Raw genomic sequence first — 21,561 nt, 5'->3', positions numbered from 1 at the left:
TGACAAGAAGTTGTCTGTGGTTATTTAGAAATAAAATAATGCTCTGAGGAGAAGTGCAGAAACTTAATAGGACTTTAAAAACAACAGGAGCCATGGGGACTGCAGATGGTTCCTAGGCCTAAGGACTAAATAAACAATGATTTTATAGGCAAGAATGTAGCCTAGGGGAGATGGCCTCTAAAGAGATGTTCACACATATTGTGTCCAACATCATTAGACTGCCCGGTGGGAGCAAACGTTCGGCAGTTAAAGACATTTTGAAAAGGAAAAATCAGCCTCAAAAGATGCTTTAAATGAACAGGAGGTGGAAGAGCAAGCCGTCTAAAGAACTTCGCGCAGCTAAATGACTCACCAAACATCTGTCTCAGGGACCAATAATTTGAAACTGATTGACTTACTGGATATAAAATATATAGATAAAATGCAGAGGAAAAAGAAAAGTAAAAAACATCCAAAGGGGAAGGTGGGATTTGCTGCAGGAAAAAAAGAGGTGGAGGTTGCTGAGGAAGGGGGGACTGGGAGGGGGAAAAGGGAGATTCATAAATAAGTAGCAATAAAGGCAGCAGGGATGAGCTCTTTCAAAGGTCCAGAACACAGCTCGTATTCTTTCTCTCTCTCTCTCAGGTTTCATTTAAGCCTGGAACATGAGTGCAGCGAATATTAAAAAAAAAAAAAAAAAAAAAAAGACAACCTGATATTCACTGATTGAAAAAGCAAACACGGGGACCAGCTTTGAAAGGGATCCAGTGCTGTGATTTTGAAAATAAGGGCCTTGAAACAGCAAGTGCAATCTTCTACCCAGGGCTGCTAAACCCTTTCTGTCAAACCATTTACATTTATAAGGCCTTCAATCATGTAGTGGTTTTATTTTTTCCCCTTTTCCCCACTTCCCACCTCCCACCCCACCTCCTTTCTCCCTCGTTTCTGCAGAATACTCATGTCAGACTCACTCTTTTGTTACACCTGTTTGCAAGTGGGTATTTTGCAGTTAACTTCAACTGGCCTCTTCATATTTATGGCTTTCAAGAAAGGCAGAAGGTGGGGTGAGGGAGTGAGCCAAGAAAGGCTTTTTGTGAAGAATGTGGTAAATTTTGCATTTAGCATTTTTTGGCTGGATGGTTTGCTGCAAAGAAAGGAATGTTGATGTTGCAGCTGCTGCTGGAGAGACCTTTTTCTGTCATAGATTGAGAAGAACAGTGAAATCTCTATTGTGTTAAAGCCAAATCCTTATTTTTGTATCTTAACAGCTGTATATACAAATCTGTTAGATTCCACACATTTTCTTGTATTAATTACCTGGGAATAAGGTTACATTTCTGAAATAACAAATTCTATTGTAATGGGAAAGAATACATTTTTTTTTCCCTTTGGCAGTAGTGACAAAATACAACATTTGGACATTTTTCTGAGATTTTGCTCTGGATTTTCTTCCCCCACCCCCAGATAAAAGACACTGCTTTCAATGATCTGGCATTTCCTAGCAAACTTAGTAACAACAGAAGCCAACCCAAGCCATACAAAATACAATTTAATTGAAAATTCCCAACCCTCGCACTGGACAAGGTCTGCTTTTGCTATCCAATCTTACTTTTCAGCCTTCTTTTGGAGCTGGCAGTTTAATTGATGTGAACCAGGCTGACCTGCTTTTTTTGCTCATCTGAGGATACTTGGATCGTATTCTCTGTCCCTTGAAGCAGTAGAAAAATAGCATCAGTGCTCTTGAAACTAACAGGATGCTCATCACCTTGGGTTTGTAAGACGAACACCAGATAAAGAGAATCAATAATCTATCTCAGAGCAGCAAAAACATCAGAGCAAGCCCTTCCACACAACCCGCAAAGGCTCACAGTGAGTCACCATCAGCAAATGCGGATCTTGTTTGTGCCTTTCGCTCTCAGGATAACACACTAGAAATAACACTGCTATTTAGATCTTGCTTAGCATTTGTAGGAGGGAAACTAGCCTCTCAAAGCTCTTGGCAAAGATGGTTGAAGCATCACTATTCCCATTTTGCAGGCTGGGCAAAAGTGTGACCCTCAGAAATGGTCTGTGAGTCAAGCTGGAGACCTCCCATGAGCAGCTCAGTGCCCCAAGCACCCCTACACCCCCTTATCAACCCAGGCATCATTGAGGATGCCAGCTTTGGCTGTGGACAATTTGGGTGGACAGTCATTCCTAGCCCTCACCTCACCCATTTCCACAAATCCTCCATTTTCAGGAGACAGTGTCAAGACAGAAAGGGTGATTCCTAACACCAAAGGTCCAAAACATCTCTGTAGAGGAAGCAAGTAATTGCTCCTGATTTAAATGGGCATTGAGGAACAAGCTTGGCTCTGCCCCTGCTGCTCAGCCATCATCTCTGCGTGTGACCTTCATCACCCCACCTAAACCAGTGTTTTCAAATGTGGGTCCCTGAAATTAAATGTCTGAATCCTTACTCAGACTTCAGAATAGCTGGCCATCATCTCAAAGTTGCTAAGCAACCATTGCTCATATCAGAGCCAACAGGACATACAAACATGCCATGATACCACCTCTGGCAAGCATCTCTCTGGTCCCTAAATACTGAAGAAGTTTGCTGCCTTTAAGCACCTGAGGATGAACTTTCTGACCTTAAAGTCTTCGTGGCTCAGTCCTCCCTTCTATGAAATAGTGTTGCACCACACTGAACATGGGCAGGAACCTGAACTGCAGCTCGTCTGTGAAACGCCCGACTGCTCAGGTGAAAGAAACTGCAGCAGGAAACAGGCAAAACAGGAGGACAAAGCAGGCAAGAGCAAGTGAAAGCCCTGACACACAACAGTGCAACACTGGGGCAGTGCAGAGCACAAACAGCTCTCTTTTTTTTACTGTGGTTGTGATATATAATTAAATCCTCCTATTGATAACTGACACCCCACAGACAAAACCCTGCTAAATTCATATGCTGATACAGAGTCCTATAATAGGTGTTTGGAAAGCCATCTATGGGGGCTGGGGTGGGCAAGTAGAGGCTCACAAGCAGTTATGAAATTCAAAGAACTTCTGGTGTGAGGGTGACCACTCTGGGGTCTGGCTAATAGGTTTATTTGTGGCTGGGCAGGCAGACTGACCAAAACACAGTGTGCTAAGAGAGTTGGTGTCTGAGGGAGGGACAGTGGTCCCCAGACTGCTTTTGGGGATGTATGAGGGTGTGAAAACAAGAATGCACTGGTCTGTCATGTTGCAGTGCCTTCATGGTTTACCCCTGAACCCTGGTTCTGCCACTGTGAAGTTGTCCTCCCAGGTATGTCAATCACTCCTCCTTTCCCCACCCTGACTCCTGCCAGCACTGTCTGGCACTCCTGGCATTCCAGAAGTGATTCAAGTGATTGGGCAGGTTCAAAAGATGCCCTCCATCCCCGGGGGGGGGGGGGGCATTGGGTCATTCAGGTGTCCTTTGTCCCTTGAGACCTCCTCTCCCATACCTGGTTGGTGGCTCCCTATCCCTTCCCCCGCCCCTCCCCAGGAGTTCTAGTGGAGCAGCGACTGGATTCAGAGGCCTGTGGGCCAGAATAAAAGCTCTGGATTAAACCTACATCAGAACGGATTCCTTTCCTTCACCATAGCCTTAAAATCTTCTCCAGCAGAGGGAAACCTGAGGAGTGGATCCCCTATGAGAGGAAGTTCCATCCCTCTGCCACCTGAGCTCCGGCATGCCTGGACTAGTCTCCATGCACCCAGCTGCAACATCCAGCTAACCACTGTCACCCTAAATACCTGCCTGAGGATCAAAGTGGTCGTGGTCTAGACTTCGGTGACACAAAGTGTTCCATGTTGGTTGGCCTCAGTGATTCTCTCAGTGAGAGACATCCCTATAATTTTTCCTTATAATTTATTATAATTAATAATGAATTAAATATTTTAATTTAACAGCCACCAGAAAGTCAAGAATCTGGGCACTTTTCATCTCCTGAAATTCAGTCTCCTGAATACAGCAAAATGAAATACTTCACCCATCAGTTTCTATGTGCAACTGGTTTACCTCTCTTTTAGGAGAACATTTAATGGCAAATTTTGTCCATGGTTTCTTCTGTTCTCCCCATGGCTTCTACAGAAATCAATCAAGAGGATCTCACAAAAGCAGCTATGAGGTCAAATTCTGTCTTTATCAGTATTTCATAAGGCTAAAAGAGGGAAAATGCTCCATGGTTCAGATCAAGAACAACCTCAGTTAAACTGGAAGCAAAGATGAGCAACAGGGATTGAGTCTGTCTCACATCTGCTCGGTGAGGCTGAGGATGGTGGTGCCTGATATGAAGAAGGCACATGGGATACAGTGCATGGTCAGGAGCAGGGAAGAAGACAAGGAAGTGTGGCAAGAAATAAATCAGGATGAGGGACATGATTAGGAATATTATTATGACCCAAAGAGGAATTGAAACTTTGGGCTGAAATTCAAGACTTGAATTTGGTCCATCCCAGATTTCCTGGACATTTCAGAGGGATTCTTGTTGCCTTGCTCATCCAGGACTTTTTCCTAAACTCATATTTCCTTCATTGTTATTACCATTTTCTGTCTACCTTTGCTATGTTGACCTTAAACAGATTTTAAGAGGTTCAGGAAGCTCAAATAAATTCACTACTATTTTGAAAACAGCAGCTGTAAATCAGAAATGGAGTTTGGTGGCACAAATGTGGGCAAATTCTTATTGTTTGCAGATTCCAAGGCTGGAATGTTCAGTTGCTTTTTTGTGTGTGTATCCCCCAGGCCTGACTCCAGTTGTCCCCTCTCCTCTCTTCTAGAAAATAAATTAAGAGAGATTCTGATGAGCAGGGACAAGAGGAAGCTGTGACACATAAAATGGCAGTCTCTGCCAGACTGTGATTGCACAAACACACCCTCTACCCACTAGCTCTTTTGAAGGGGACAAAAGTGGGAAGAGAGAAAGCAGGAGCTATAAGCAGCCTGGCTATTTTGAGGTTCTGTTCCAGGTGAAACTGGTACTAAATTATTTACCAACCAATTGTGTGAAGGACTCAAATCCAGTGGCATCCACACGCAGCACTCATAACCTACTAACTGCATTAACTCAGCTGTTGATTAAGGGAGATTTGAATCAAAGTAGTGGGAAAGATATCATGTGCTGGAGTATTTAGATGTAGTCGCTTTTCATGCTGCCTTGATGCCTAGGGATTCATCTTCCTCCTTCCCTGGCAAGTGGCCTCAGCCAGCTACTAACCATTGGTGCTGGCAGCTTCCAGCTCAGCCAAGCTTCCATTTTGGAGATAGAATTTGTAGAGATGCAGCTGGGTCCAGGAGGGAAAAATCAAAATAAAACCAAAAAATTCAAACAAAGAAACAAACAAAAAGAAAGAAAATTGAAATAAACCCCCTATTGCTTTGGGGACTGTTTGAATTAATAGCAGGGGGCTGGCAATGGGAAGGAGAAGTCTGTTAAGGGTCTCCCAACTTTTCCCAGATGATTCTGCTAACCAGCTGACATATTTTACTGGTTTACTGCCTGCTGGGATGGGGAAACGAATATGAATAGTAATAAGGCAGAGAGCTGGAGCAGTTAATCTGTGAATGAACAGCCAACTGCTGCAGTTCTGGGGACAGATACCCTTCCCCTTGACTGAGGGAGGAGGAGAAGGGAGGGGATCTTAGAATGTGTAAAAAAATAGGGGGATTGGTGACTCCCTTTAAGATGCCCTCCTGCATTTTGCCGGTACTAGAGAGCTGCTACACTAAAGCAGGACTTTAATGGTGTAAATGTAATAACACATCTCCAGTACTCATAGGCTACACCAGCGCTGTGTGGTGAAGGGAAGAACTGAGCATGGGATCTCCCTTACCATTTTTTTCTGCTCCAGAGCTCAGCCATGCTGAGGAAGAGCTATGTGAGTGAAACAGTAAGAAGTAGAGGATGGAACAAATGCAGTACACAGAAGTCACAGAGGTCAGGATTAGGATTTAGGCCAATCCTTTGAGAGTGAGCTTCATGCTGTGGATCACCACTCAGACACTGCATGGAGTGGTGTTTGGCGACAGTGGTGGTGGGCAGGAGGGTTGTTTCTGCAGAGCTAGTCAACCCAGGACATGATCTGCTCCTGCACAATTAAATCCTGGAAGTCATCATATGCTCAGCTCACATCTGAGCCTTATGCTACACTGAGAGGGGAGCTTTGGCAAAGACATTGAGGTCACATTCTCTTCTGAGAATGTTACATTGAGATATTTTTAAGCTCTTTTTGAGCAGCAGCCACCAGAGACAGGTAGGACAAGGGAGCGCTGGTCAACAGTATATCTGAAGGACAGCAGTGCTGAGGATGCAAACCTGCACTCTGGGGCAGTAAGAGGTGGAGGCATCTCTCACTGAGCCATCCTTACTGCAGCCTTTTTAAAGTTGAGCCTGAAATCTTTATTCACTCCCAATACCCTATGTAATGGTGAGTTTTTACATGTCAATCATTGCGACAGTTTCAAAGAGCAGTGTTTACTCTTGCTAGTAAAGAGTGTCACGATCAGACCTTAATGATGGGAGAGGAAGGAACCAAGAATTTTCTGCTGGGTTTGAAAGCTCCAAACATAACAACTGGTCTGGACTTCCCACAAATCCAACACTAAATGAAATCCAGTGGCACTTTCTATTAATTTTATCCTGCAAATGTTTCTTTTTCCTCTTTGTGTGTCAGCTCTACAAGACAGATCAATACATATCTCCTGTACATTGCTTAGTTTAGGAAACTGAGGCATGGGCAGGAAGAAGAGGGTCATGACTTGCTCTGGAGAGGTTGGATTTAGACTGGCATTTTAACCTCAGCCCTGGCACAGGAAGGTGCCAGGACTGACTGAAATCCCAGGAGCTGGCAGTTTCAGCTGCAAACAGTGTTGCCTGAGGGATGAGAGAAATGGTCTGCAGTAATAGGGTGTAGAGACAGCCACACCTGCACCTTTTCCCCAATATACCCAGCACCAGCTACAGCAGCACATCTTCCAAACTGCCCAAAACCCCTCAGCTAATCTTATTTGAAAACTACAGTCCCTTCCTGTCTGTGTGAATGATTAATGCTATGGACTTGCATGTACAGACAAGGGCTCATCAATATCTTTGAATGGTTCTTGAATGTTTCACCTAATTTCAATGAATTTACAAACCCCATTTCATTTTACTTGAGCCTGTATCCCAAGGGCTTATGTTGTGCAGTTTCTCTAAAAATGTGTTTTGCTCTAGATCTGTGCTTTGGAGCTAGTTAACCATCTACTTAATCTGTCATTTGGGAAATTTTGGTGTTTTTTTTTTTTTTTTAATAGTCTTAAATATTATCAAAACATGAGTCCTAAATAAAATTCCTTCTGCTAACTACCAGTCATTATTGGAAAGGGCAGCTGGTGGAGGATAGCAAAGCTGAGCTCAATGTTCCTATTTGGAGTGGACAGCTTTGTACTCAGTAGAAAAAAAAGTTACAGTGTTTAAATTGTGTTTTCCTACATCTCAGCTTTCAACCTAATCAGTTTAACTTTCCTGTAGAGTGATATAATTGATTCAAAACCACACCGAACTTCTTTGGTTAATAATAATAATAATAATAATAATAATAATAATAATAACAACAACAACACCACTAAAAAAAGCTGTGTTCATGGGCATCTCTTAAAGAAAAGGAAGCATTTAAAAACATGCAGGTGCCATTACACTCCTTTAAGCCAATGCTGTATGAAAGCAGGGTCTAAACAGCAACCCAGTACTTTTAAGTATAATAGACTCATATATTTTAAGTTTTAATCATCCTGTCAAACTGGTTAAATAAACAAAAAAGTGGTGATTTATTTGGCTAGAGGGAGAAAGGTGATAGGGAAACTTTAAACACATCCAAGGATTGTATGTGATGAAAAAAACCCACAAAAATCAGGTAGAGAAGGAGGTAGAACTCTAAGTCAGTCTTCCCTTTGGACTACCTTGGTTCTATCTGACCTGTTGTCCCTTACTGTGAACAGACCCCAAATATGCAAATGAAACAAGGCTTAATTCACACTGGAATTGAACTGTCTGTCTCTTCTCATTATTTGGAGTACTGGAGAGTGTGCAGAGGAGAGCAACAGTACTGTGGAAGAGAAGGTTCATTTGGACATCATGAAGAATTTTTTCACTTAAAAGGTTGTCAAGTATGCTTGCCTAGGAAAGCTCAGGAAAGTTCTGGAGTCACCATGCTTGGAGGTATTTAAAAGATGATGTGGTGGTCAGGGAAATGGTTTAATGGTGGAATTGGCAGTGCTGGGTTAACAGCTGGACTCAATGATTTGAGATTTTTTTTGACCTAAACTAATTCTATGATTCTCTGAATCTATTCTATCTGAAATACTGGACATAAATCCAGAAAAAAAAATCAGATCTGAATTCTTATTTCAATGTTTTTGTTATTTTTGGCCCAAGTCTAATAATCTCTAACAGTGGTGCAACTTGGAACTAGATCCAGTAAAAAACTTCACTCTTCATATTATCAAATCCCCATCTGCTATCAGATATCACTCCTTAATTTTGTTATTACCCTTTGCACTTGAGAGTTACAATTTGAGTAACAAAAGCCATACAAAACACAGATGAATCATACAGGGAGGTTAGGGTGAACAGCTCTTGTGTTAGTTGCGAAAGCCTGAAAAACGAGATGAATTATGTGCATACTAGTCGTTGGGAGAAGATTCATTAGACTGCTGGGCCTTGAGCTTGGTTAAAATCACACCCTTTTAAATCATCCTGGAGAGGTTTTCTGGTGCTGGAGATAATTCACCAGAGAGTGACTGAGAGCACTGGGGTCTAGGCAGGCTCTGACATGGTCACTAATATGACCTTGGAGAAGTCATTTCCACTTCTGTGCCTTTGTTTCCCCTTTCATCTTCTCTGTGCAGCATGGCAGGATCTGCAGATCAAGAACTACTACTGCACCTTATCAGGTGTGAATACATTGCTCGGGACTCATAAACTACTTTCAGAGGGCACCTGGAATTGCTACCAGAAGGCAAATAATGGTGCTGAGCCCAGGCCTGCACAAAAAAATCAGAGAAACCACAGTACCAGGGCAGGATTCCTATTTCAGAGTGAAAATGTAGTGAGGAAATAGCACTAGTCTTGTGAATTAAACTGGGATTTAATTAATCACCCCAAGACAAACTGAAGAGAGGGAGGAAATGTGAGCTAAACCCTTACTTGCCATACAGAAATGGATGCTGGCCCAAAAGCTGCAGAAATTTTACATTACTCTCAAGGAGCAACAAATATGTAACTTGGAGAGTGCATGTAACCAGCAGGCAAGGTGCAAGGAGCTTATTAAATGTTAAGTATAAACAAATACAAAAAATGAAATTAAAGACAGAAAAGAGCTGAGATCAATACTCTCTCAAATACCTGTCTTATCAAACCTGGCAAGTTGATTGCAGTCCAATCAAAATGATCTGCTGTGAATGATTCCCAATTCTTTTCTCCTTCATTTTATTTTTCATTCCTGAACTTGGATAATCTTTTATTGATATGATCCATGTTTGCAAGAACAATGCTGCAGAGATAGTGGGCTTGCATCATTTCACAGGCAATGTCATGTTCAGGACTTTTGCATCCTGCTCACCAAAAGTACAGACTGGTACAGACAGGATTTTCAAAGGACTCTAATCCCAAACTAAATAAGTAGAAAAGGTGTTTTTGTGCTCAGTGCTGTCAATCTATATCGGGGGATGATCTGGCTCTTTGTTTATTACTTCCACTTTAACAAAGGTGATTCTGAGGCTTGGAGAAACTAAATTCAGTAGGGAAAAAACCCTATAGCCACCTTGCTGTCACTGAAGAGAATTAGTGAGCATAATTAACCAGCAGGGGTAATTAACCATTGAGGCTAAGGATGGAGAAACCTCTAATTTGCTATGAGACTTTTCAAGGCAATTAAATACCTCTGGCAGAGCCACAGGCTGTAGGACAACTGCAAGAGTCACTATCTGAAATTCAGCATTGTGTATGAGGCCAGGAGGAAGTGTCAAAGGCTACTGCTGCCTTCAAACCTCCAAGGAAGAAATGCAAAATTTGGAAGTGGTGTCACTACTTGTGTCAGGCCTTTGCTTTATCCTCCCAGTACAGGAGATCAGAGCTTATCCACACAATTGCAGCTCCATCTCTTTTCTGACTAAGGAGTCGCAGCTTCTATATAGAGCTGGATTTTCTGAGTTTTTATTCCAAATTTTCCCCCTTGAAATCGAAAACAAAAGAAATAAATCCTCCTTACCTCACATTGGACTCTCCAACTCAAAGGAATTTGGGAAGGAATGTCAAAGAAATCTATTTAAATGGCATTATTTGGACAAAGTAACCAATATGATTCAAACTAAATGATTGCCTGAATGCTTTGCATATATTCAACAACTCAAGGGCAATTTTCACCCTCTAATTGTATGAGTTTGATATGCTGGATGTTACAAGGCAACAAAATTGAAAACTCAAGGAGCTGCACAAGGCAGAACCTGAGGTCTGAAATACTTCAGATCTAGATGATGTTTTGATTTGACTCAAAATCATACATAGAAGTCATGGTCGTGGAAAGACTTGTTGATCCTTTTGTTGCTTGGATGTAGGGATGTTTAGGCAGAGATGGCAGAACAGCTGCCCATAGTCATTAGTGTTGTCAATATCTTCCTCAACTGCTCTTCGTAAATAAAGAAATTCTTCCTCACATTGTCATCTTCATTGAATTCACCATCATTTAAAATCCTCATCATGTTGTCAGCCTCTTATGCAAACTCTTTTTACCTCTCCAACTCTCACCACTTACACACCTTTAACCTCACTCACTTTACAATACTTTACTTGCCAAATGTTGGGAAGTAAATGGAAAATGTGTCCTCCTTCACATGATTTGCCATCCCTAAAGAGAGCATCTTGGGCCTGCAGGTCTAACATCTCATTCAATTTACCCAAAGCATGCTGAGATGACCCAAAGGACAAAACAGTTATCCTTCATGAGAGGGATATTGGACTAGGTGATCAGATTTCTCTTTCCACTCATCTCCTATCTTTTTAAATCCTTCTATCCTCTTTCACTTAAGATGAAAAAGGGAAGTGAGAGAGTCCATGAAAGTATCACAGAATCTTGGAAAATAAAAGAAGCTCTAAGAAGAACCTGATAAAGATAATGGGGTTATTCTAGGAATAACACTTACCCAGAAAGAGGCCTGAATTAATGAAGACACTGAGTGATGAGCTCCAAAAAAGATACCAAGTGGCATCAGGTCATGTTTTTATAACAAAGGCAAATGCAGAGAGTTTGGGATCACACCTGATTCTATTGTAGGGAGTTATAAATATCCCTGTCACTTAACAGAGTTAAGATGATATTACAAATTTACATTATTGTGCAGTAGATTGGATACACAGGTCAACTTCAAATAAAAGTGGCAGGGCTCAGGAATGCCACCCAGCTCTCCAGTGCATGCACAAAGAGTAGGACATGAGCACCAGTCTTTGAATCAGTTTAGACTAGGGTTGTATCACTCTGCAGTCGTCATCCTTCCAAATATAGATGGGGATTCACTGACAAGCTCAACTTATCTCTGCTGCTGACCTTTACTGAGTTACGCAATTGGTTTCCTGAACTGAAGAGGACTCAGATTCACAGTTTACTATGCACCAGCTGTCTCCACTTTTATGGTTTGCACTTTTACTTCATTATCTTTAATTTTCTTCTTCCAACTCTAGAGTGGGTATTAGAAAGTCAATACAAAACCTATTCCGGCCTTTTATTCTAAAATAACAGCACTAAGCTTGTTTATTTACACTGAGACAAGATGATATTTGTGACAGCCTTGTCAATAGTTCAATGGCATAACACTAACTTTTTTCTTTAAACTCAAATGCACTTTATTTATGTGCCTTTGTCTGTCTCTCCAGATTAATGCTTGTTTTCCACAATCAATATCAATATTCTCCAAAGAGCTGAAAAACTTCTCAGACAACAGTTGGTGAGCAAGGCACTCGGCCTTTGAATGCCTCACCCTAGGTTAGGGATGTGGTGATTCCCATGAATGAAAGGTCAGTTACTCTGACTTTTCAGTTTTCAACTTAGTTGAAGAGGACCCCTTGGCAGCTCTTACCAGCCATCAGAGATTTTTGTCTTTCAGTCCTATACCTTAGTCTAAATCCTGTCTTTCTGTGCCTCAGTTTTCCACTTATAAAAATGGATGGATGAAAAAAAATGCATTGGTTGTTTATAATATTAGCTGATAACACCATCCATATTTTCAAGTTTTAAGTCTGAGAGTGAACAGAGGATCTACATATACCCATTTTTCACAAAATCAATGAAAAATGTCTTCTAGCAGAGGCAAAACTGCAAAGCATTAATAGTGTATGCAATAGTTTCCCTACAAAACTTGGTAGTGGGGCTAAATCCAGAAGAATGGTTGCTCATCAGAGCTATGCAAAGCCCTCAAGCTTGAGGAATGGGCGATTCAACTGTGTATGCTCTGCCAACTCCCATCTTCATGGCTGATATAAAGAAAATCCCCAGCATATTTCATCTCAGAGCCCCAGACAGCTGTGATGAGTACTGGGACACTTCTTTTTCTCCCTTTATCCTTTCTTAAGTGTAGGTTATCCATGCCCTGCAAATCCCAGACAGACAGACTCTTGGTTTCTTATTCAGACCCGGCTAGTCTTTGAGTCACCAGTTATGGCTCTGAATTTTATTTGAACACCTTGAAAAGAAATTAGAGTGTTGCTTAAATTCAGTCCATTTTCATTCCATGTGAAATCTTTGAAAAAAATTAGCCACATAACTCAAGATAACATTCACTGTAAGTCATCTGACATTTGGGACATCTAACCCCGATGTCCTGTTTGAACAGAAGATATACCTTCCTAATCTCACTTGTTCCTGCACACTTTTCCCTCTTCTACCCAGCACACACAAGGATTTTTGTCCCATCTGCTATTCTAGGGCATCATTTTGCCTGAAGTTTGTCTTAAACCAGGGACCTGCTTACAAAACTTACTGGGTTTTCTGTCCTGTTGCTCATTGTTGCTACACCCTACTCTGGAAGAAGCTGCCTTCTGGTACTAGCTCAAAGCAACTTTTTGGCATCTTCTGTAGGGACAGAGAGAAGGTGTGCAACAAGGGCAAGGGTAGGCTGTGAATTATTTTTTAACTCTGATTAGCAGTAAAGTGGTGCCTGGGAATAAATGCTAACTGTGGAACTCAGATGTGGCTGGATGTTTATTTCCTATCTCCTGTTGGCCCTAAAAGTCGATAAGGCTCCTGTACTGCCCTTCTTTGAGATTCCCCTTTCCTCTCTATTGCTGTGTGATTAAAATACCCTAGTTCAGGTCCAGCTTATTTGGATGGTGCCATGTGCCTCTTCCCTATGGATTTCTTCACCCTGGCTGCCGGCCAATCAAGGCTTCAGCAATCTGATCAGCTGCATGATTTAATGAACCCTGCTTTTGTGAGGAAGGGCACATTCTTTTATAAAAACTGGTGAGCTATCACATTTTACAGGATGACCTCTAGTTTCATAAGATGATGGGAGAAAATTGGTTTTGGAAATCGAGGAGGGTTGCATCTTGTGAAACAGAATCCAGAGAATGACACAGAGACCACCTTTCCATTCCAGCCCATTTAATTTTCAGGTTTTGGTTTTGATGGGGAGCTAAATATAATTTGGGTCACTAGACCAAAAGCACAAATAATTAACAATGAAAGAAACCCCTCTCCAACTCCACTTCTTTACTCTGTGAAACTCTCACAGCAGATGTACTATACTCAAAGGTGAATACAGCAAAAGAGCTTGTCCTCCATGATCCTACAAGAGCAGTATTTGAGGGCAGAAGTGTACTTCTATTAACAATATCCTGCAATGTTGTTCTTTTGCTACTGGTTTTTCCAAAAGGCGGATTTGAAGTGGCAGAATGCAGTGCAGTCATTAAGACTTGGATACAAAGATTATGTCTGTGGTCCAAAGTTTCAGACCCATGTAATTCTCAGGGTGCTGTCCTTAATTCTTGAGGGAAATCGCAAAAAATAGTTAACGACTAGAACAAGTAGAGATTAACTTTGAAAGTTGTTTAGAGAACTTAAGAAAGATTCTTTTTCATGAGGTCATAAACTTGATGCTCTGGGATAAATAGAGTCTGACAGGCATGTTTGTTCAGGATACATTTATTACTGAGCTATCCAGGGACATCCACAATTACTGTCAGGAGTCGTCTGATGATTAAAGAGCACAATGAGCAAAACAGAAGATTAAAGGCACAGAACAAGGAGCAGTGATGTCTGCTTTCAATGAGAGTACCCAACTGACAGGAGATTTTGAGCCATTCAGGATCTGTGTGTCTGTGGGTGTGTGTACGCTGGAATTTGCTCTACATTTCTTAGACAGTGACTGCCCAGCTTCTACAACCTTTTGCACATGTAACAGAGCACCAAAGAGCACAGATCCTGTCATCTGCACCCTTGGTTCTTCAGAGATCCTGTTGTGAAGAGTTTTTAGCAGGGACATAGAAATGCTGCTCAAATATCAGCTTTTCTGTGATGACTTTTATAATCCCTACAAAATTTCATACTTTTTCACTTTTACTATTCCTGGAAGAAAAGTGCAAGTGGCAAGATATACCGTTATTTCCTGCTACCTAGTGTATTTCCCCAGTGATTTCTGGCTTCCAGTTTAGTCTAATCCTTTTACCGTGATACAGGGTGGACACTTTTGCAGGGTGTTGTGGTCATACTTGCCTTATAGTGGAGGTGCAGTGACTGGAGTGGAAAGAACCTGCCAGATTTCATTTGAAATGGAGGAAAAATATTTTCCTTGTGTGTCCATTCAAAGTCAGACCTACCAGGACTTTGTTCCCCTGGGGAGCTCCTTGAAGATTACTAAATGTGATAAAAACTCCTCATTTAAAACATGAATTTCTTGAAATGTGTACAAAAGCCTGAAAGTATGGCAACCCCTGTATAATCACTAGGATATATTCTGAACAGCCAAAGTGAGAGGAAAATTAAATAAATAATGTTCAATCTGTAAACTGTAGAGAAAGAGGTGCTCCAAAAGTTTTACCTCTGGAAATAATGAGATTATAATGGAAGAGGGATGTTTTCTAGTCCAGTCTGCAGCTGAGACAATTCACCGATTCCTTCAAAAATCCTTCTCTAGCTCAATAGACATATTCATGTAAATACTCCTAAAAAAAGTGCGGGGATACATATGAAATAGCCTATTATGGACATAGCATATGAAGGGCTGGATTATTTAATTGCCTGCTAATATCTACCTATCAATTCTTAATTCCTCAAGGAATATTTTCCCTTTGTCCTTACCTAGAATGAGCCTGGCAAGCACCCTGCCTGTAAATGGATTTGAAACACACAGAAGAATAAAGAAGAAGGAAAATCTATGTCCCTGGAGTCTCTTCACCTGTGAACACTTTCCTTTCTGTGTGTGCATGGTTACATGTACTACAACTTTATGACTGCACTGGGTTCCCCGGGGGACCTTCAGACTCTCTTAATGCTTATGACCACCAGTCAATTTCCATCCAGAAATAACCTCCATAGAAAAGATGAGAAATAGGCAAGGAGAAAACAAATATTCATTACTCCAGGAGTTAAAGAAACATCCATTTGGATTGCACATCTGTAAAAGTCCAATAAATTGAAGGCAATGCACATAATTATATTACAGGCCAATCTGAAAAAAATGATGCATTCCTCTAGAGCAATTTGCTGTTGTTGGGGTTTAGAAAAATTCTCCCTTCTTGCTGCTGCCAAAAGAAAAAAAAAAAAAAGAAAACAGAGAGAAAAAAAAGTTATTTCTTTTTTGGATGTTGATGATTAAATAAAAGAATGCTGAATGGCAATAGTCATTAGACCAGCAGGAGGAATAAATAAGGAACATCACTGGTAGTTGTAAATAATGGATGCCGTTTTGAGCACAAAGCAACACATCTGGTAATTATTCTCAATTCCACTCCAATTGCTTTGACTTGGCAGTGCAAGGTGCCACAATGAATTCTGCCTTTATTTATTTATTTATTTGCAAATCAGTATTTAATTGTGAATTGTCTCAGAGGAATCAATGGGATTTATTGCTTCTGCCTTGTGGGGTGTGAAATGTTTGCTATTACTGAACAATAGACTAGTTTTTAATAATCTCTGCCTAAGGTCCTTTTTGTTTGTAATGGGGTTGCTTTAGCATGGGCAGAAGTTGATTTTGATCTTCCCCTTTCTCACATACTTACACTTTGCTGTCTTGCTGCTAACACGTGTTTGTGGCTGCTCATTTGATGTCTTATTAACATTATTTCCTAGATTAAAACATTGTTTTAACAAGACTACTTTGCTAAAGCCTCTTTATGTGACCTTCTGCAAATTATTCTGAAATAGAGGTTTTGGAGGGGCACATTTGGACTGAACCAAGACATATTTCATTAACCAAAAAATGTGATTTTGGATGTCATAGTCCTGATTTTTTTTTTCCATTAGGTTTTATGTTTGTATTTAGAAAAAATCCTCTCTGTCTATTCTTTCTTCTGGAATTCAAGATCTTTTTTCTCCAAAACAAAGGATGAATGAAGAAGGAACAGCTTTTCTAATCCTTTTCAGTCATTATTAGGAAACTTTAAAGAAAGAATAATTTGGCAGAAATTTTCATTTTTAACTGAAAATGGCTTTGAGTCCTATCAGTTGTAGCTGCCCCTTTCCCCTGTTAAGAATTTTAATTTAGTCTTGCACATAGTATAGCCAAAATGACACCAGAGATGACGGTGACTTGGTGATGATAATACCTTTAAAATTTCTCTGGGCCTTGGCTTCTTATCTATGACACAGTAATAAAGGACCTTTTTGTTTGTTTTTTTTTTTTTTTCCTTTTGAGTTGTCTGCTGAGATTATAACCATGCCAGGACTTCTCTTATATTACAGTGCTTACAGTACTTAGCAGAACAGGGACAGTCACAGTTGCTTTCTCCAGATGATACTGTAATTACCACATTAATTTGTATAACAACCTTCAATCCTCTGGCTGGGACACTCCTTCCCTTGAGCCACATTTATTCCTGTACTAAGCTGACACATCCTTCCTCCTAAGGATAGGACTCAGTTTGGTTGAGCCGGAAATCCTTTTTTTAAATATTTTTTGGAAAAGAGTTGGTGGGGGTGGGGGGTAGGGAGGGTTGGGCAAGGATATTTTAGAGGAAACACTGATTTTCATGACATTAGCCTTACTTTAAAACTAAACAAACAATCCTCGCTCCTCCAGGCCTGTAGTGCATCAGTCTGAAGCTGATCTCTGGAGAACCAGAGCCCAGGTAGTTGCAGGGAGGAATTCTGAGACTGGACTGCAGCTCCCCAGGCTCCAGTGGAGACCAGCAAGCCCCAGGAGCAGTCTCAGGAAATCAGAGGGGAAGGGAGGACCCTCCTGTTTGCCAGCTATACAGACTCTGATCCCCCGGGGATGACTGGAAAACTGCCTCATTGAAATCCACTCTTGTGCAGAACAGCAAAGTTGTTGGCTCTGGGCACAGTGTCCCCTCTCCCTCAGGTGACAATCGCTGCACATTCAGCTCCGCTGTGGAACAGAGCAGGCCAGCTAATTAACACACTAACTCATAAAGAGATGGTGCCAGTGGGGAAAGTGGATTTGGGTGAGCTGTGTGTGTTTGTATCCTGAGCAGTCCTTTGTCACTCTAAGTGTATGATTAAGAATGACAAGTGTTAACGCCTCCTATCCTGGGATCTCTTGGCTCTCTTGCTGCAATGCTCTCGCTCCATTTTCCTTCTCAGAATTACAGCAATTAGCAACAGAAAAGACTTATTAATTCTTCTATCGCACACGTTCACTCTTCTCCCTGGATGGAGCAAATGGAATCCCTGTATTCAAGCAGTTCATTGTCCAGCCAATTTTTTGAAGTGTTGAACAATGAGGATTTCTTCAGAAAGCTGTTTCTGATTGACTAACATCTCTCTCTTAGACTGATTAACTTCTATATTTGAAAGAGTAAAATTTATCTGGGGAGGGGATGAAACAAATATTCTTCTGGTAGAGCATTCACTAGATGGCTCCTTGGGGCTTGAGTTAACCCTCTAGTCAGTAATCATATATGGACCAGCACTCTCTGTTTTGCCAATTGGTTTTGTTTTTGTGTCCAGTTGATATTTTCAGATCTGGCACACAACTTCTGATGAACTACATAAGCAAAACTGGAATTTAAACTGTTGAAAAACTGTTATGTGGTAGCTGTTTTGTTTAAAACAAAAATAAATTGGTCTTGGGGGTGTAAAGGGAGGCTAACCTCCAGAGAATTGAAATACACAATCTTGATGATGTTCCCTCAGCATGATTAAGCTGGGTTCAGAGATGAGTGTGGCTTGAAGCCCAGAGTTACACTTTCAATGGGTTTTTGTTATGTATTGCAGTAGATGAGTGTGTGGGAAGGGAAGAAGTGAAATGAGCATTGGAGAATGGAGGGAGAAAGTATTCAGTCTATGGATCCAGATTAATCCAAACTCAATGGCTCTCAGACCCTTATTTCCCCCTCGGAGGAAATGAGGATAAAGACATTTCTTATGAACAGCAGAGCCAGAGGATCATCTTTGATATTATTTTTCTTGGAGCAAATGTCCCTGTTTAACTTATACAAAATAATAATAATTGAAGACACACAGAAAAGCTAGACAAATTCCATGCACAGCAGCCCATTGGGAATGAATGCTGTTTTCAAGTAATATTTGGTTTTGCATTTGCTTTACTTCTTTTTAGCTAACATACTTAAATATCCCCTGAAGGGAAAAAATATTAAAACCTACAGCTGACATAAAGGAAAGGATTGAAAAGAACACCTGACTAAAGTGGTTATTATTATTCACCATGATACACACACACACAGAGAAAGCTCTGTACTAGCAACTTCTCTGGCAGTTTAGAGGGTTCCACTTCAGTAATAATAGTTTATTGCATTTTATCAATAACACGATCAAAATTTCCCAGGATTGTCCTTTCAACTCCAACAGGCATGTGTGCACCCAGACATTCTGTAAAACTTTGCAGGCTCACTGATAGTCACAGTAGTGTTAACATGATCTCTACTGGGTGTCAGGTCAGACCTTCAGGTATGTTTTCCATCCTTGCCCATGAGAAAAATTAAAATAATATTTTTATTAATAATTAAAATGAAAGCCTAATCCTGACAAGAGAGACAAATCCTCAGACCACACAGACAGAACATCTTTCTAGTGGATTATAGAAATTGAACAATTTGGAAAAGGGAGAAAACTATGCATTTTACATACAATAATAAGGAAGTAAAGATTTTCACTAGGATAGATCACTCCAGAAATTTTTAATCTAACTCATTGCTTACATCACCAGAAGACAAAAAGCTGTCCAAATCAAGGAATGTTGCCCATCCCAGATTCAAAGTGCTCACTGATTCCACACCTTATGAGTAAGTCTGCAATGAAAGCCAAGTGAGTATAATAATTTTTTCCAAGTCCCAGTTGAATTTCATCCTTAATAAAGCAAGAGACCTGGAAATGCATACAACCTTCAACTGCAAGGATAGGTCACCATGGAGGAGATTGTAGGGTCTAGGGCTGCAAGCCAGAACTTCAGCACTTGAGTTGGAGAACAAACTACTTCTGCAGGACAACTGCCAGGAGTTTAAAATAAGCACTATTAGAAGTTGTTCAGGCAATCTGAATAAAATTTATTGGCGGCTTAAGACCATACTAAAGCCTGACCAGTAAAAATCTAGTCTCAAAAACACTAGGGATACTTTAGGCTTGGGAAATAAGTATTTCCATTTAAAAAATAGTGTGCTCAATCCAGTATCAGAACAGGTATGGCCAAGCATGGTCTGAGGCAATGTGGTTGCTGTGGTATTGCTCCTGGTTTCCTGGCTCAGTGGTGTGTGTTCAAAGACTCACTGTTAAACTGGGAACTAGAAGAATAACATGCATGAAATGTGCAAAGGAGATCTACAAAACTTTCCCAAGTCTCCAAACTCTTTATTTGCCCTCCTCCTGTTATTTAAGAGAGCTCTGCCAGGTACTCTGCCTGGGAACCTCATCTACTGTATGGACCCAATGAATTTACGGTTCTGTCCCTTTACCACAGAACATCTCACAGGGGTGGACATTAGTGGTGGTGAATAGTGACAGTGGTGGACTTTACTCTTGTGGCATACCAGAGAATGAGGCCAGTAATATTATTATTTTAACATCAGCTGAATGAAAAGGTGATTTCCCCTTGTGCTGGCTGTGCTGCTACATTGCAAAGGCTATAATCTTATCCTGCTTGGCTGGGACATTGCTCCCTGGTCATTCTGCCCACAGAGAAGCTGAGCTAAAACAAATCAAAAGGCTTAGATAAGGCTGCAAACCTTTGTTGTCCTCTTGACTTGCTTCTTCAGAAAGTCAGGAAGTCTTAGAGATACTTGAGAGAGGCATTCCTCATGTGATTCCTAACTTGATGTTTCACATGAGGAAAACAGCATTATTAGGGCCAAATAATTACATTGTAAGGGCTGAGGTGAATAATGGTCACAGGAGGGGGCCTACCTTCAGAAAATAAATTTCAGCTTCTGCGTAAGACCAGATTGTCCTGCTGCCAAGCTGCTCTTTCTGGTCTGGTTCTTCACTTGGTACACATCCACCTCTACAGAGGGTGGTCCATCTTAGAAGACAGCACTGTGAAAAATCCTTGCAAGCAGAAATGCCCTCCTGGTGGAATTGTCATCTCCACCTTGTCTCTTCTTCTGTTTTCTGTTTCCATTTATTCAGCAGGGACAGAAACCAGCCTTTTTTTTCAGCTTCATCCTATTGGTCTTCCATACATATAAACAACTTCTCTGGCAGGATAATGTATACCAGAGCCTGCTCTAATGTACCCCACAGTAAATCAAACTGACTTTTAAGAACTTATGTGGAGTTACTGCTTAGTCACCACCATTTAAAAAGAAGAAAGGCTGATCCTATTCTTTTGCCTGCTTGTTATAACTTCTGGAAATTATGGTGATATTACCTAAAAGAGAGGCAGGCAGGCAGGTGAAAGAAGGAAAGAAAAGGAAGAAAGCCAAAACCAAAAGAAATAAAGAAGGTAAGAAAAAAGAAAATAAGATCTTGTGCTTTCAGCAAAAAGGATATAGAAATGAAGTCTAAGAAAAAAACATCCAATACTTTGACAAATTGAAAATAAACCCAATAATTTTTCTGTAAAACTGCCACCGAATTTTAAAAAATCTAAAAGGGCATAGGACCTGAATAATGAATGTGCACACACATCCCACAGAGTACCTAGTTATATGCAATCCACATATTCAAATTAGTGTGATTTTCTTTGAAAGGAGGAATTAAACTGGTTTTTCCTTTATCCAGAATGCTACAATAAGAACAAATAATGTAAGTACACATGTAAAAAGTTTTTGATCTAAAGAAATAACAGGATGGAGAATTTTCTGGTGCTTATGAAAAGCAGTAGCTCTGATATGATGTTAATTTGAAGTTGTCTTTCTTTGAAACATAGGTTTCCGTATAACTGATACCAGCTGGGGGTACATTCCAGTTGTCATTCAA

The 21,561-nt window shown here is 40.7% G+C and overlaps 1 protein-coding gene and 1 long non-coding RNA gene across 18 annotated transcripts in view; one reads left to right on the top strand and one right to left on the bottom strand.

Annotated features, from left to right (window-relative positions):
- Positions 1 to 21,561, bottom strand: part of CELF4 (CUGBP Elav-like family member 4) — a 708,055-nt gene that overhangs the window by 275,014 nt on the left and 411,480 nt on the right. The gene's annotated exons all lie outside the window — the stretch shown is intronic.
- The window catches only part of LOC146763799 (uncharacterized), an 81,867-nt gene that overhangs the window by 42,771 nt on the left and 17,535 nt on the right, over positions 1 to 21,561 (top strand). The window lies entirely within an intron of this gene.

This window comes from Lonchura striata, chromosome Z (genome assembly GCF_050655825.1).
Source record: "Lonchura striata isolate lonStrDom1 chromosome Z, ASM5065582v1, whole genome shotgun sequence".
Classification (NCBI taxonomy): Eukaryota; Metazoa; Chordata; class Aves; order Passeriformes; family Estrildidae; genus Lonchura; species Lonchura striata.
This window is presented reverse-complemented; position numbering and strand designations above follow the sequence as displayed.